This window comes from Ornithodoros turicata, unplaced genomic scaffold (assembly GCF_037126465.1).
Source record: "Ornithodoros turicata isolate Travis unplaced genomic scaffold, ASM3712646v1 Chromosome132, whole genome shotgun sequence".
NCBI lineage: Eukaryota > Metazoa > Arthropoda > Arachnida > Ixodida > Argasidae > Ornithodoros > Ornithodoros turicata.
The window spans coordinates 305,836-321,008 of NW_026999309.1; the positions used below are offsets into that span (position 1 = coordinate 305,836).

Genomic DNA, 15,173 nt, shown 5'->3' on the forward strand with positions numbered 1-15,173 from the left:
TGCATTTTGGGGGTAGGTTTGAGGTAAAAAAAGAATTCCCAGTTAACCTAAATTTGTGACAGATCTGGACTCATATCGGTCGATCGCTTCAGTAGTCAACCTGGGGGTAGGCTTGAATTACTAATGATTCCGAAACAAGCAACACCAACACACTGTTCATCTTCTAGTTCTCCTCTAATTCCAAGTCTTTCCTTCCATCATCTATGGGGCCCACAACATTCATATTCAATGTCCAACGCCACTGTACTGTACCTCCAATTTGCGGGTACGTAAATTCACAAATTCTTCACGCACACAAAGAAATAGTTCCACTCGAAAAATTCAACTTGTACTATTCTCCACTCAGAACTGATTCAAGTCATCTCATATTCCTCTGAAATATGAGAAGCACTATTTTTTCTATACTACAGAAGAAATCTGCTGTATATCACGACATTATTTGCTTCTAATCCGTTTTACGGCTCATGACATGAACCTTTTCTTCCCCAATTTTGAAGAAACAGAAAACCAGAAAACGCGAGGGTGTATTAGCGGCCGTAAGTGCTGGACTGACTCAATAATCGAGCAAACCCTCTGTTAACTCGTTGGTGTACTGTCGAAGCAAGCTATGTGTTCACACTTGCAAAGCACAAAACATGTGTAGCGTGAAGAGTGTGTGAGATGATTTGATGTGTCCTTGTCAACTATTGATGTGACGGGTGTACCTGAACTGATAGGAGCACAAATAGGACTACACGTAGAGCCTATTTAATTGACAGTCCTTCTTCACATAGCACATGGAATGTACAAAGGTGCTGAGCTCCAGTACCTGCGCCACGTTACATCACTAGCAACTTCATTCTATGCACTGTGCTCAATGTACAATTACACATTTGCTCTCCTCATCACGGACGATAAGGGAAAGTGTCGACCGCACAGTTCTCGTACCACATGGAAGGATGTGGTCTTACACTTGGAGTAAAACGGTGTTTGACTAAATTAGGGATAGACAATTACTACCATCCCTTACCCCCGCTTAATGGTTTCATCGTGACTCCCCACTTTTCCTCCCTGCATTCTTAAGCTATGATACCACTCAGTGACACACACACAATTGTTCTTTTTACATTTTTCCCTATTTCCCTCTTCCCAATCCTTTCCCCGCTTAATGTTTTCATCATGACTTCCCCTTTTCCCCCCAACGTTCTTAAGCTACGGTACAACTCAGTGGTATTCACAAATTTTTTAAAACATTTTTCCCTATTTCCCTCTTCCCAATCCTTTCCCCGCTTAATGTTTTCATCATGACTTCCCCTTTTCCTCCCAACGTTCTTAAGCTACGGTACAACTCAGTGGTATTCACAATTTTTTTAAAAACATTTTCCCTATTTCCTTCTTCCCAATCCCTTCCCCGCTTAATGTTTTTACCGTGACTCCCTCCTTTTCCTCCCTATGTTCTTCAGCTACGGTACCACTCAGTGGCATTCACAAATGTTCCTTTTACGTTTTTCCCTATTTCCCTCTTCCCAATCCCTTCCCCGCTTAATGTTTTTACCGTGACTCCCTCCTTTTCCTCCCTATGTTCTTCAGCTACGGTACCACTCAGTGGCATTCACAAATGTTCCTTTTACGTTTTTCCCTATTTCCCTCTTCCCAATCCCTTCCCCGCTTAATGTTTTTACCGTGACTCCCTCCTTTTCCTCCCTATGTTCTTCAGCTACGGTACCACTCAGTGGCATTCACAAATGTTCCTTTTACGTTTTTCCCTATTTCCCTCTTCCCAATCCCTTCCCCGCTTAATGTTTTTACCGTGACTCCCTCCTTTTCCTCCCTATGTTCTTCAGCTACGGTACCACTCAGTGGCATTCACAAATGTTCCTTTTACGTTTTCCCCTATTTCCCTCTTCCCAATCCCTTCCCCGCTTAATGTTTTTACCGTGACTCCCTCCTTTTCCTCCCTATGTTCTTCAGCTACGGTACCACTCAGTGGCATTCACAAATGTTCCTTTTACGTTTTTCCCTATTTCCCTCTTCCCAATCCCTTCCCCGCTTAATGTTTTTACCGTGACTCCCTCCTTTTCCTCCCTATGTTCTTCAGCTACGGTACCACTCAGTGGCATTCACAAATGTTCCTTTTACGTTTTTCCCTATTTCCCTCTTCCCAATCCCTTCCCCGCTTAATGTTTTTACCGTGACTCCCTCCTTTTCCTCCCTATGTTCTTCAGCTACGGTACCACTCAGTGGCATTCACAAATGTTCCTTTTACGTTTTCCCCTATTTCCCTCTTCCCAATCCCTTCCCCGCTTAATGTTTTTACCGTGACTCCCTCCTTTTCCTCCCTATGTTCTTCAGCTACGGTACCACTCAGTGGCATTCACAAATGTTCCTTTTACGTTTTTCCCTATTTCCCTCTTCCCAATCCCTTCCCCGCTTAATGTTTTTACCGTGACTCCCTCCTTTTCCTCCCTATGTTCTTCAGCTACGGTACCACTCAGTGGCATTCACAAATGTTCCTTTTACGTTTTCCCCTATTTCCCTCTTCCCAATCCCTTCCCCGCTTAATGTTTTTACCGTGACTCCCTCCTTTTCCTCCCTATGTTCTTCAGCTACGGTACCACTCAGTGGCATTCACAAATGTTCCTTTTACGTTTTTCCCTATTTCCCTCTTCCCAATCCCTTCCCCGCTTAATGTTTTTACCGTGACTCCCTCCTTTTCCTCCCTATGTTCTTCAGCTACGGTACCACTCAGTGGCATTCACAAATGTTCCTTTTACGTTTTTCCCTCTTCCCAATCCCTTCCCCGCTTAATGTTTTCATCGTGACTCTCCCCGTCTTCCCAACGTTCTTAAGCTACGGTACCACTCAGCGCCATTTACAAATCTTCTTTTTACATTTTTCCCTATTTCCCTCTTCCCAATCCCTTCCCCCGCTTCACCGTGACTCCCCCCCACCCCATTTTTCTCCCTACGTTCTTAAGCTTGGGCACCACTCAACGACATTCACCAACGTTCCGTAACACAGGTGCAGTCTTCCGTGACACTCTCTAGTTGTTGTCTCCGTTGAAATGTCTGCTCAAGGATGATGCCCAGGGTTCGTGGATTGTCCTCACGTGCCTGTCGAGTGCAAACTTTCGAGAAAACCTCTTGCAGCACACTTGGCACGCGTGCGGCGTCTCTCCCGTGTGCGTCCTTTCGTGCGCTTTCACGTTGGTCGTCTTGTCGCTGGAGTAATTGCAGAAGCGACAGTGGTGCCGCCCTTCCCTGTAGAAGCGCCGAACCCTGTGGCGCCCACCCGGGGGTGCTTCGTGGGCCGGCGCGCTGCCGCTCCAGGACTGCTCCAAGGAGTCCGTCGCAAGTCCCTCTTCGATGCCTGTAAAGTGAAGATGATAACCGACAGAATTAATTACATGAAAGAGACCCAAGAAAACTCGCACAATTAGAAATTAAATAGAGAAATGGAATTCAAATTCGTAAATTAAAATAAGTTAGTGATAAAATTGAAATTAATCATAAAACAGATGGAATGCAAATGAGCTGATGATGGAAAAATGGCTAGGAAGCAAGCGAGCTTGTGAAGATGATGCATAACGTAAAGCCCCGAGACTAGGGAACACGAAGGGACAGACACAACACGAAGTCGCTGATGATATTAAACCCCAAAATGATGAAAACCCCAAAAACGAGGGAACAAAAGGGACCAAAAGGTAATAAATTATATTGAAGTGAATATTATAGTGAACCATATTGTATGAATTATATAAACATAGAAATTAATCATAAATTAGACGGAACGCAAATGAGCTGGTGCCAACACCCGTGATGAAAGACTAGGGAACAAAAGGGACAAAAAGGAATTGTGCATGTGTGAGTTCCTTTTTCCTCCCCAGTCTCGACCATAATTTTCCATAATTTTCGGTGTATAACGCGCATCTTATACACGAAAAAATTGAAAACAAATAGGCAGTGTGTGCTATACGTCAATATATTGCCGTATAGGACAGCCTATACGGCAGTCTGTCTGTTCTTCTATAGTCTGTTTTCTGCTTTGTTCATTCAGTTTGTGAGTGTCCAACAGTAATGCCGCATGCGACACACACAATGTGTAAGTTGTGTGCTACACTCCATAACATTTTCCTCCATGGGTACGTGTTATACAATGAAAATTATGGTGATACATAGTTCAACAGTGGATTATTAGGCTACAGTGTACAGAAAAGAATGGACCATTCGCGTAGGAAATAGCAGCATCTCTGTGTAACGTGATAAAAATTGTAAAATGTGTCATTGTGAGGCAAAATCAATCGTCGATCGAGATGCGATCAATCATGTGGCATCTCACCAGGTGATTGATCATGTTTGGAACATTCCCGTGGTCTTCCCTCGGGCATGGTACGTCAAAGTGTATGCCTGCACCAAAGATTTTCGCTTCTCAGCGCTGTGGTTTAAACTTGATGTGGTCTGGCAAACCTATGTGGTCATATTCTGGCCACTCTAGTGCAGCACCTTGAGGGGGCGCCTTGAGGGGGCACTACAGCTGCCAGGACACAATGGTGGGTATGCTTTCAACCAGTGTGCATGGAAGAGTGCATTGGATGTTGTGATTTATCTACTCACCCCTCACACCCAAATGTTTAGCAACACTGCCATCCTTGTATTTCATACCTATGCATTCTTTACTGGGGAGGGGTTTGTGTTATTACAGCTCTAAGCACATGTCAGCAATGGTGCCTGCAGCTGTTCTAATGTAACTGTAATAATGACCCCCCTCGGACAGACTACTGACCGACAGACTACTACAGACTACTACCCTCTCGGACAGACGTGATACGTGCGCACGTTTTCCCATGATGCTATAGTCCTGTAGGAAAGCGTTCTCGTTTTGTCGGGGCACTCGGTATCAGTGGAAAGTTATGGAAGCGAGTGTAGTGGAATTCATCTCACGTAATCTTTGGAAAATGCATGTGCATACAGGTTGGACATTTTGTTAGCATTTGTCAGACAATAAAAATGAAATGACTTAAGGTGAACAGCTTGGGATGTCGAAAACTTAAAATGGCTGCAAAACTTCGTCTCAAGATGCACATGATAAATGTGAAGGGCAATTATTTGCACAGATATCCTGCATTTCAATTTTTACAGCAAAGGACGTACGTAATAATAGACGCGTAGAAAACTGCCACCGCAAATACCGAAACTCGTGCGGCTCTGTCATCAGGGCAGGCGTCTTAAGCGTGAAAGATGTCAGATGCTTATGACTACCAATGACAGTGGCCCGACATCTGATGTCACAGCTTGACGACTAGTGTGCAAGGGTTTATGTCTCCCCAGGTACGATACGTAGAAATTTGCTTTTTTTCTCTCAATACTCTTTAGTCGTGTTCAACTTAAGAAGGAAAATAAACCTAGTCTGCCAACTACATAAGCCGATGGAGATACTGCAGCGCCAATACGCAGTGTAGTGTCATGTGGCCAGTCTTAACGGCCAGTCCAGAAGCAGAGTGACTGTGACGGATTACATTATCTCACTGAGGAGGGAGCATGACCTCTCTGTGTCCAACCATCGTATCCGCAGTGGAGTAATATTTTGGGAGCTGACGGACTACATTTCTTTTCCTTCCTCAAGTTGAACACGGCCACAGTGTGCGATTCAATGCGTGCATGATGTAAATTGATGTAACATGACGTAACCACGTGTATCGAAGTGTCACAGCCCCTTTAACGCAACAGATGTCAAGTTATGCTTCCTTACATAGACGTCTTGTTCCGTACAACCGTACAAAAAAATTTTCGCTTCCCGACGTGATCGTGTCACCAGCATCATGGTCCAAAAGTCGTTAAAAGACAGCCCTTTGCACATTTGGCACTGTAGTATTCGTTTGCGTAGATTACGTGTCAACCTAGACGCCCTTCTAACGTCGAGGAAGTCCTCGAGAATGTCCGCAGGGCTCTGTCCTCGCAGCGCAGCGACAGCTGCAGGTCCTCTCAGCACTTGCGAACAGTCTTGGAAAAACGTCCGCAGGGCTCTGTCCGCGCAGCCACGGCTGCAGCAGTCCTCTCAGCACTCGTGGACCGTCTTGGAAACGTCTGCAGGGCTCTGCTCGCGCAGTGCAGCAATGACTGCAGGTCCTCTCAGCACTCGTGAACAGTCCTGGAAAAACGTCCGCAGGCCTCTGTCCGCGCAGTGCAGCAACGGCTGCAGCAGTCCTCTCAGCACTTGTGGACCGTCTTTGAAACGTCCGCAGGGCTCTGTCCGCGCAGCGCAGCGACAACTGCAGGTCCTCTGAGCACTTGTGAACAGTCCTGGAAAAACGTCTGCAGGGTTCTGTCCCCGCAGCGCAGAGCGACGGCTGCAGCAGTCCTCTCAGCACTCGTGGACCGTCTTGGAATGCACCTCCAGGTTTGCCTTCCGGGTAAATCCCTTCCCGCAGGTCTCGCACACGTACGGCTTCTCTCCCGTATGTTTTCTCTCGTGGGCCCTCACGTTGGTGGTGTAGTCGCTGGAGTAGCTGCAGAAGTTGCACTTGTGCCTTCCCCCCGCTCGGAAGTGTTTCACCCGGTGGTGCTTCTTCAGGTAGTCCGCGCTGGCAAAGAGACTGCTGCACAGGTGACACCGCACGGGAAGCACTCCTTGCTCACCTGCGGAAGGAACGAGAGGTTTTGCGCTTCCGTCAACTGGCTCGCGGCCATCCTGCGGCGAATTCGGGCGGTCATTTCGTGGCAACGTTTTTTTTTTTTGCCGGATCCCGAGCCGTCGCGTTAACCTTGGTCAAAGCGAAGCAGTCTCACAGGGTCGCGTGACGCTTTCCTAGTGCTTGGAATTTTCCAGCGGGCTCTTTTTTTCGCTCGGTCTCAAAACGACCGAGCAGCGCGGGTTGCCAGACTATACCCGGCGGCCTCACATCCGCGCTGCAACGGTGGCGAGTGCCCTCACTGGCCCGCGTGTTGAAATCACGTGGCTTAGCAGACGACAGAACTCGAAGACGGGCGACTGCGATGCCCCCTAGTGTGATCCAAGTAACTAAAACCGCTAGATTTCCAGCACTCGTGTTCGGGTGGCAATCGTCACGTGATCCAGCTCGGCCTCCGATTGAGCAATTTCTGAGCACTAGGCTGTGTTGCCACGAAATGACCGTATAGCTGCATATTACGGTTCTACAGTGCTGGACAAAAGTTTACGGAACACGCTCCGGCACGTTCCAATCTCAGAGTGGCACGCGAGCAGCGGACGGTACTGCAAGGACTTGTAAGAGGTGACTGGGTCACCTAGGCCCATGTCTGTACGGTTCCCGTTTGCTGCTGGTGCGCCACCCTGAGGAAAGAATGCACCAAAGTGTGTTCCGTAAACTTTTGCACCATACAGTTCCTTGTGGTCGAGTCTTTCTGAACCTTACACGGGATACAAGATGTGAGCATTTGGGTTAGCTGTCCGTAGCTGCGGAGACATTCTAGCGGTACCTTGGCCTTTGTAATTACATGCCATAGTTCTCCTATCCTGGTCTCTCTCTCTAACCATAGTTTCAATGCCTTAAGAATTAAGCGTGGTCCACAAGAGGCTTGACTATAACATACTATATACACATCTACGAAGGAAGACTAAGAAACTTGTCCATGACTACATACGTACACGAAACACAACTGCCCGTGTCTTGTAGCCACAATCAGTACTTATATCTACACATCTAAGAGTCACAAATATTTGGTTATGAGAGCCCACTTCCTGCTAGCATAAAGGGTTTCAATAAAAGTACAGTGAACTGTACTATTACTCGTTTTATCAGGCAACAGTAGTCAGAGACAACGTGTTCGGGAGAAATAGCCACAATCTATAACAATAGCAAGACAAATAAAAACAAAAGACTATTTTCAAATGACAGACGCAACTGCCGAAGCATTACGAGACAAGCAACAACAGGAAGCACAAGTGATGGCTTCACATGGTTTGCACAGCACAAGATGTTTATGTAGATTCACCGGCGACGTGTTTCAACATGAATGTTCCCCTGATGAACTCGAAGGTGATCTAGTGGATGGCAAAAACTCTCCTCGAACTTGTCCCTGATCCTATCCTTTCCCTTGGAACATGATGCATGTACACTCTTGCATTCCTGATGCATGTACGGCTTCGCTTGCAATTTGCTGCTAGCTGACTATTTCAATTTCTTGCTTGCACGTTAGCACCGCAGTGCAACTGCTGCTATAGGCAGTTATGCCAGCACGGAAAGAACAGGAGACACGGGGTTTAGTGCGCGTCCTGGGACGACTTCAGGGGGAGTTGCACCGACGTCTGTCTAGAAAGAGCGGCAGAAAGCCCAAGGCAGCTCTCGGACAGGACAGCAAGATGGAATGATTCCAACACCTTCTACCTTTCGGTCTTCAACATAACCTTCTGAATGCCACCAGCAGTCGCTCTATCACCACAGTTCCGTCCTCATCACTCATCTCTTGCGAAGGTACCTTGCGGAGGTACTTTTGCTACTCAGTGGGACCTCCTAGGATTCAAAGGTACACTTTTTCAATGCCTGCAAAACAAAAAAGGGTGCTACAGTCAGCCGTATTTGGTAAATATCGGGAAGCGTAAGACACCGATCTTTTTCTTTTCCCCCTTTTGCTTCCCTTTTTTACCATTGCCAGAAATTATGATGCCAGTCACTAACCGTTCTATCTCTTTGTTGAACTCGTACGCACACTATATTTAGGGCCTGACTTTTTAGGGTTAAACCCGTATCCGCCCGATATTTACCCCCCGAACGAAATCTGTAAAATTCGGGTTTAACCCGAATCTACCCGAAAACATCCGGGTCGTGTGGCACACTCGTAAGCGTGCATTAAAATAAAGTTTGATAACATTGCTAAACATTAGTTCCATGATAAGACAAATTTTTATTAAACAAAAAAAAAATCACCCGAATTTCTGATGACAGAATATGCCGTAACGGGATTTAACCCGAATACACCCGAATTTTCAAATGAAAAATATCACCCGATATTTACCCCCCGAATTTGGCCAAAAATAAAACCCGAAAAAGTCAGGCCCTAACTATATTTTACAAAATGCTGGACAAAAGTTTACGGAACATGCTCCAGCGCATTCCTTCCCCGGGGAGGCACTCCTGCGGGGGACAAGCCATCCATTACGGATCCGGGTAACTCAGTCGCCCGACAGGGCAAGCCAGCCTGCAGGCCAGCACGGTCCCCGTTCTCTCCGCCGGCATGTCGCTCCGAGGGAAGAACTCGTCGGATCGTGTTCCGTAAACTTTTGTCCGGCAGCGCGCGGTGAAATCTGTGCTGCCGGGGCTCCCGTGTGGGGCCTGGAGTGTCCGTATAAATAAATGAAATAAATAAATTAAATAAATCAAATAAATAACACGTGCAGTGTTTTTTTTTCTTTAACTTCCGCGTTAGCGCCTCGAAGCAACTGTGGCTGTGAGTGGCGTACGGATGTGGGCGGATGGAGAGGGGACAGCAGGAAGGAGTGCGGGGCAAGTATGTGTCCTGGGCCAACTTCGCGGGGAACCGTGCCGACACTGGTCTGGAAAGTCTCCGGAAACTTTTCCCAGGGAAAAACCTTAGACAGCACGGCCGGTGACGGGATTCGAACCCGTGTCGTCCCCCCCTCCACCCCACCCCCAAATCTTGGTGTGGATAGCGATCACCTAAACCATTATGTGAGGGGAGCCAGTGGAAAGCAGAGGTCATTTATCGTTACTGTCATTTCAGTCACCCTTATGGCTGTCGCAAAAAGAAAAAACAAAACAAGATAAAGCGAAAAGAAAACACAACAAACTGTTATTTCTACTGGATGACTACGTTACGCATCTACAACCAACACCACATGAATGACGAAACCCACTTATTCGCAGAGTCATGAGAGCTTGTTTGTTTTGGGGTTTACATTTTCTCCAAATCGCGGGGAAAAAATTTGTTTTTTATGTTAGAACCTGCAAAATAGGGTAAAACCTGGTAATGTTGTATGCATATTTTTGACTGGACACACTAGATGATAGCGCTGGGTTCGTGGTATTTCTTATTACCTGTGCTGACACAAGTGCCTGGACTTATACGTTTTTGGACTGTGACGCGAATCGTGAGGCAAAAAAACTGATTTTGCTGAAGAGAGCAGTAGTTGAGTTTTATTCTAAGGCGTGAGTTTCTAAGCATAATCGACAATTAGAAAAAAAATTCTATTAGATAATACCCTTCTATAAATTAGTTTGCATTACCTCTGTCCGTATCACAAGCCCAACTGGTCTCACTGTTGTTAATGGGCACATTTCCAAAATGAACTATTATTATTATTATTATTATCACTTCCTGCCATCGTAAAAAATTCTCTGGATCAATGCATATGGAGGCATCTATGAGCATACACCTCACTTTAAATACCGCTTCTCTTGGTCAAACCTGTTGAAACACTTTTAAGGACATATATATAACGCTGATGGGCAAAGTAGTTCAAAATTGTACTTTGAGTCCAGGTACGAGCACCTGCTGTACTTTGAGTACAGTCCAAAGTACCACAAACATCATAAAGTACCACACCACAAACATACTCAAAGTAAAGTGCAAAACCCTTCGGAAAGTACTTTAAAAGTACCGATCAAGTACATTAGAAATTTAGATTGTACCTGCGGACATTTCAACAACTGGTAGCGGTAAAACATGAGGTAGTTATGTTTTGACTGTTGTCTTTAGAACGCTGTTAGCTAGCATTTTTTGCCAAGTGCAGGCTAGAAAACGTGGATAGTCTAAGTCGACCCATTAATATGTATTGAAAGAAATAACTTTTGGACCAAGCTTTGTGTTTGTATTGTCAATCTGGTACCTGAGCACTACCTGAAAGGGAAGTACAAAAGAAAAGCACTTAAAAGTACAGTACAGAGCACACAAGTTAAAATGTACTTAGAGTAGCACGTGAGTACTTCATACTTCAAGTAGTTCCCATCGCTATGTAATGCGTACCTGTGGCCTACATGCACTGCATCTCTTTGAATTTCTTTTTTTTTTTAAATGCATAATGACACTAGAAAATATGGTGATAAATTCGGGACACCTATTCGGTGGGTGTCGGCCAATGCACTGGCCCAAGAAGCCCTTTGGCTTTTTCGACTGCCTCGCTTCAACTGGCCACTCTTGAAATTGCGTACAGTCTCTAAATGTACATCGAAGATACAGCTTCTGTAGAAAGCCTGCCGACACTGATCGCATGCACCCAATAAGCTTGCCCTCAAGTCCATTAACATTTACCTCGCCGACTGATTTTACAGGTTTTCCCGGCGATTTTAATCCAAGTGCCAGCTAAATTAATCCGTGCCCCGTAAAGTTTGCATGGCACGTGGATTAATTGCGATGGCGCTTGGATTAAAATCGCCGGGAAAACCTGTAGTCGTGACTGGTCCGTTCATCACTGAAGTGAGCAAGCACCAGACTTGTGCGTAACGCGTTACTAGTAATTGCGTTACTTGTAATCAATTGCTTTTATGAGTAATTTTTCGAGTAATCAGTTACTTTACTGCCAAAGTAATTCTTCGAGTAATCAATTACTCTTCTGAGTAATCGATTACTCAGTAATGGATTACTTTTCCGGTAGAGATTAACTCATCTTTCAGATGTTCTGCCCCAAGTCAAGACCCTCGTGCAGTGAGCCCTTTTTGGACCGTTCTACTATACCAAGCGGGGGTCGTTGTAATAAGGTTATAGAATTCCAGGGCCTCTCTCCCTAATCTCTTACTACACCAGTGTGGTGATACCATTGTGGTAGCTTCGGAGGTGTAGTGAGTCATGGGAAGATCCAGGCAATGCTCTTCCACAATCGGGTCCACGTCTTCCCAGGCGATAAATACAGTAGACGTACAGATCTACTTGTCCTGCACATTTTTGTTTTTCGTGTTATTTCAGTTTTTTCCGCTGTCGAACGATTTCTTTCTCCCCCCCCCTGAGGCACACAAAGACTGGTATAATTTGCGTGAGTAACGACCGGACTAACGCGTTACTTTTTTACTCGTTACCCAGTTACATTTGGAGTCCAGTAATTGGTAACGGTAATCAGTTACTTTTTCCGTACAAGTAACGGTAACCAATTACTTTCTTCGAGTAACGGGCACAAGTCTGGTAAGCACACCAGCACCACAGTGCAACTGTGGCTGTGCACGGACAAGGGACGAACAGAGGGAGGGCAGCGCGGAAGGAAGGGGGTTTAGTGTCCGTCCTGGGCCGACCTCAGGGGAGGGGAGCTACGCCGACGTCTGTGTACAAGGAGCACCAGAAAGCCCTAGGCAGCTCTCGAACAGGACAGCCGGTGGAACGATTCCAACGCCCTCTACCTTTCGGTCTTGAGCACGACCTCCTGAATGTCCACGAGCCGTCGCTTTATCGCCAGAGCATCTGCCTCCGCCACTGACGGAGTTGTAACGGAGACTGTAACTCGACTGTGAAGCGTGGCAGTGCAAGTGTCGAAACTCACCAGGCATCAGGAATCGGAACCGGTATTTTTTTCGGTCCGGTTCGGTTTCAGGAATATCGGGTCGTGTTTAGCTCCGCTGAACGGAAATTATCAGCTTGAACCAGTTCAGGTATATATCAGTTCAGGGAGATCACCCCCCACACACAGACAGACAAAAAAAAAAGATCTATCAGAGGTCGGGACATTTACAGGGATTGGAACCGTAACTTTTTCGATCCTGGTATAACCCGTTCATGGGCAGTAATTTTGCTACATGAAAGCGAGCTCACGCTCACCATACACGGTAATAAGAGAAAGGTGTGAGATAACCGTTTCAGGCAAGTCAAAAAAAAAAAGGTCAGTCAGTAGTACAATTATTTCACATCTGAACCGACTCTGGAACCGGTAACCGTATGAATTTTTTTCGGTTCAGTTCAGGACAAGCAAAAAAATTGTGCGGGTTCGCCAGAAAATAACTTTTTTTTTTCGGTTCGGGTTCAGTTCCGACCCCTGCCAGGCATTTTTGCGGCCTTCAAAAATTTGCACATCTTACAATTTGCACAAAACGTTGGGGCTTGCAAGCATCGAGGCCTTACAATAATGTGCACCATTGCACGAGACAAGCCCATGCAGGCGTGCGCGAAAATAACATGTCATCCAAAACTTTCGCGTCCACCTTGCTGCGCAGTGGGCTCAACACGAAAGAAAGTCCCGAAAATAAACGAATGAATGAATAGACCCTGAAGTTTTCGGGTTTTATTTTTTTCCAAATTCGGGGGCTAAAATTCGGGTCAATCACTTGATGTCGAAAATTCGTGCAAATTCGGGCGGAAAAATTACCATCAGACTGAATTTGGGGATACATCGGGCTCTATTGTCGAACAAACGTTCGTTGTACAGCGTATCCAGAGTATCAGACGTTGAGATCAACCGTGTATTTTGTGAAAAATTAGTATGTCATTGCCGCGAGGTGCCTAGCTTAGGTGCAGTTTTGCGGGTAGAAATCGGGTTTAACCCTAAACCGGTGAACCTCGATTCGGGGTGCAAATTCGGGGAAAAATCAGGTTTAACCCTAAAACTTCAGGGTCTATGAATGGATGACGACTGGAAGAATAGTGCGGATATATATAATTTTCATATTGATGCAGAAACACCGAGGGAAACGTCCTGCAAATTTGGTTTCCGTTAACGTTACCACTCTTGAATTTCGTTTCCGTTTCTGGTAGTGGAAACTAAAACAATTTTGTTTCCGCTTCCATTTGAGTTTCCTGCTAAATTTCGGTAATTACCGTTTCTCGTTTCCGTTAGCCAACCCTGCCGATCACGTATCGAACAGATATCGTTTTTGCACTCGATTTCTCGCCGGATTCTCTGTGTAAATAGCACCCGATCTTTAAGCCCCCCGAAGTTGGAAAAATCATAAAACCCGAAAATGAAGAACCCTACGCATGCTCCAGAAACCTCTGCACTGTTCCGCAGGTGTAGCGGTTGATGCATTTCGGGAAGCACAATGTATTCCTGTTCCATGTAAGTTCATGTAAGCAAAGCTGGCCAGCAGATACGTTATCTTATATGTGCAGTGTTCCTTTTTGTCAGAGCTGCACACAAAGAAAGCAGCCTCAACCTACCCATTCACCCCTATGTACTGGCATTTTCAGTACGTTGTGCCGTGGTTGCTTGCTACACCGATACTACGCCACACTCATTTGATTTTACGCACCAAGATCAGGACCTTCGAGGTCGTGTCGCACAACAGCTCACGGCTCGATTTTTAGGCTCGAATTTTAGTGAATTTTAGTAGTGCAATCACGAGACAATGCCGGGTTAAAAATATCTAGCCGTCGTTTCAAGCTCAACCATTTGACTTTAAAAGCGGATCTGCCAGAAAAACACGGCGCAGTGCTACTGAACATGCAGCGAGCTGTTCCTGCAGAACAAAACATGAACAGATGAACAAACACATGCTTTCACCATTCCCCCCACATCACGCAATTCTTTACAGACTTCACTTCACTTCACAGACGTCTCACGTGAAAGCCCTTGACTTGAGAAACGCTTTCGTTAACCAATGCTGGCTCGACGGATGACAGCAGACACAGGTTTGGATCTCACGGTGCCGTCGCTGCTGGCGATTTTGGCGTCTAATCTTCCGCTCACACAAGATGGTGAGCGTACGGCGTCACCAACGAAGAACATCAAACACATCGACTGTATCAAGCGCTCGCTATGGGTGGAAGAACACGAAGACGACAAAGAATAGGGATCGACTTGTCCCAGGCGTTCCAAAACATTGGGCTTCGCAGAACGTTTCTCAATGGTTATTTCGCTCTCTCTCTATGTCGGAGTGGGTCCCGCGCACAACGGGTGCAAGATACTGCCGCGGTAACGCAGATTTTAAAACAAACGAGTACTTTTTGACAGAACTTGAAGGTCCCGCTCTCCATCCGTAAAGCATCAAAGAGCGGACATGATGTGATGGCGATGACGATGATTCAGACATTTATTTCTTTTTTTTTTTTTTCTTTCTCATTTGGCCAACAGAAAGGCGCATTGGAAACATGCAAGGTTTCGGTTTTTATACCATATTTCTATACAAATATTTCAGGAAAAAAGAAAAAAAGCTATCAGAGCAGCATTGCTGCCATCCTTGCAGGCGGACACTCTGTCAAAGGGCATATGCAAGTGCTTTTTTGATTACAGTTCATGCCTATATGCAAGTACATTCATTAGTTCGCCTTTTTATTTGCTGTCAAAGG

At 45.8% G+C, this 15,173-nt stretch overlaps 1 long non-coding RNA gene across 1 annotated transcript; it reads right to left on the reverse strand.

The window, feature by feature from the left end:
• Window positions 1-2,765: 2,765 nt before the first annotated feature.
• Window positions 2,766-14,892, reverse strand: LOC135372226 (uncharacterized). Its single transcript, XR_010415892.1, has 4 exons — window positions 14,046-14,892; window positions 7,603-8,497; window positions 5,728-6,614; window positions 2,766-3,348 (listed from the first exon to the last, which is right to left on the reverse strand). It is a non-coding gene; the product is annotated as an uncharacterized LOC135372226 (long non-coding RNA).
• Between the last annotated feature and the right edge of the window lie 281 nt (window positions 14,893-15,173).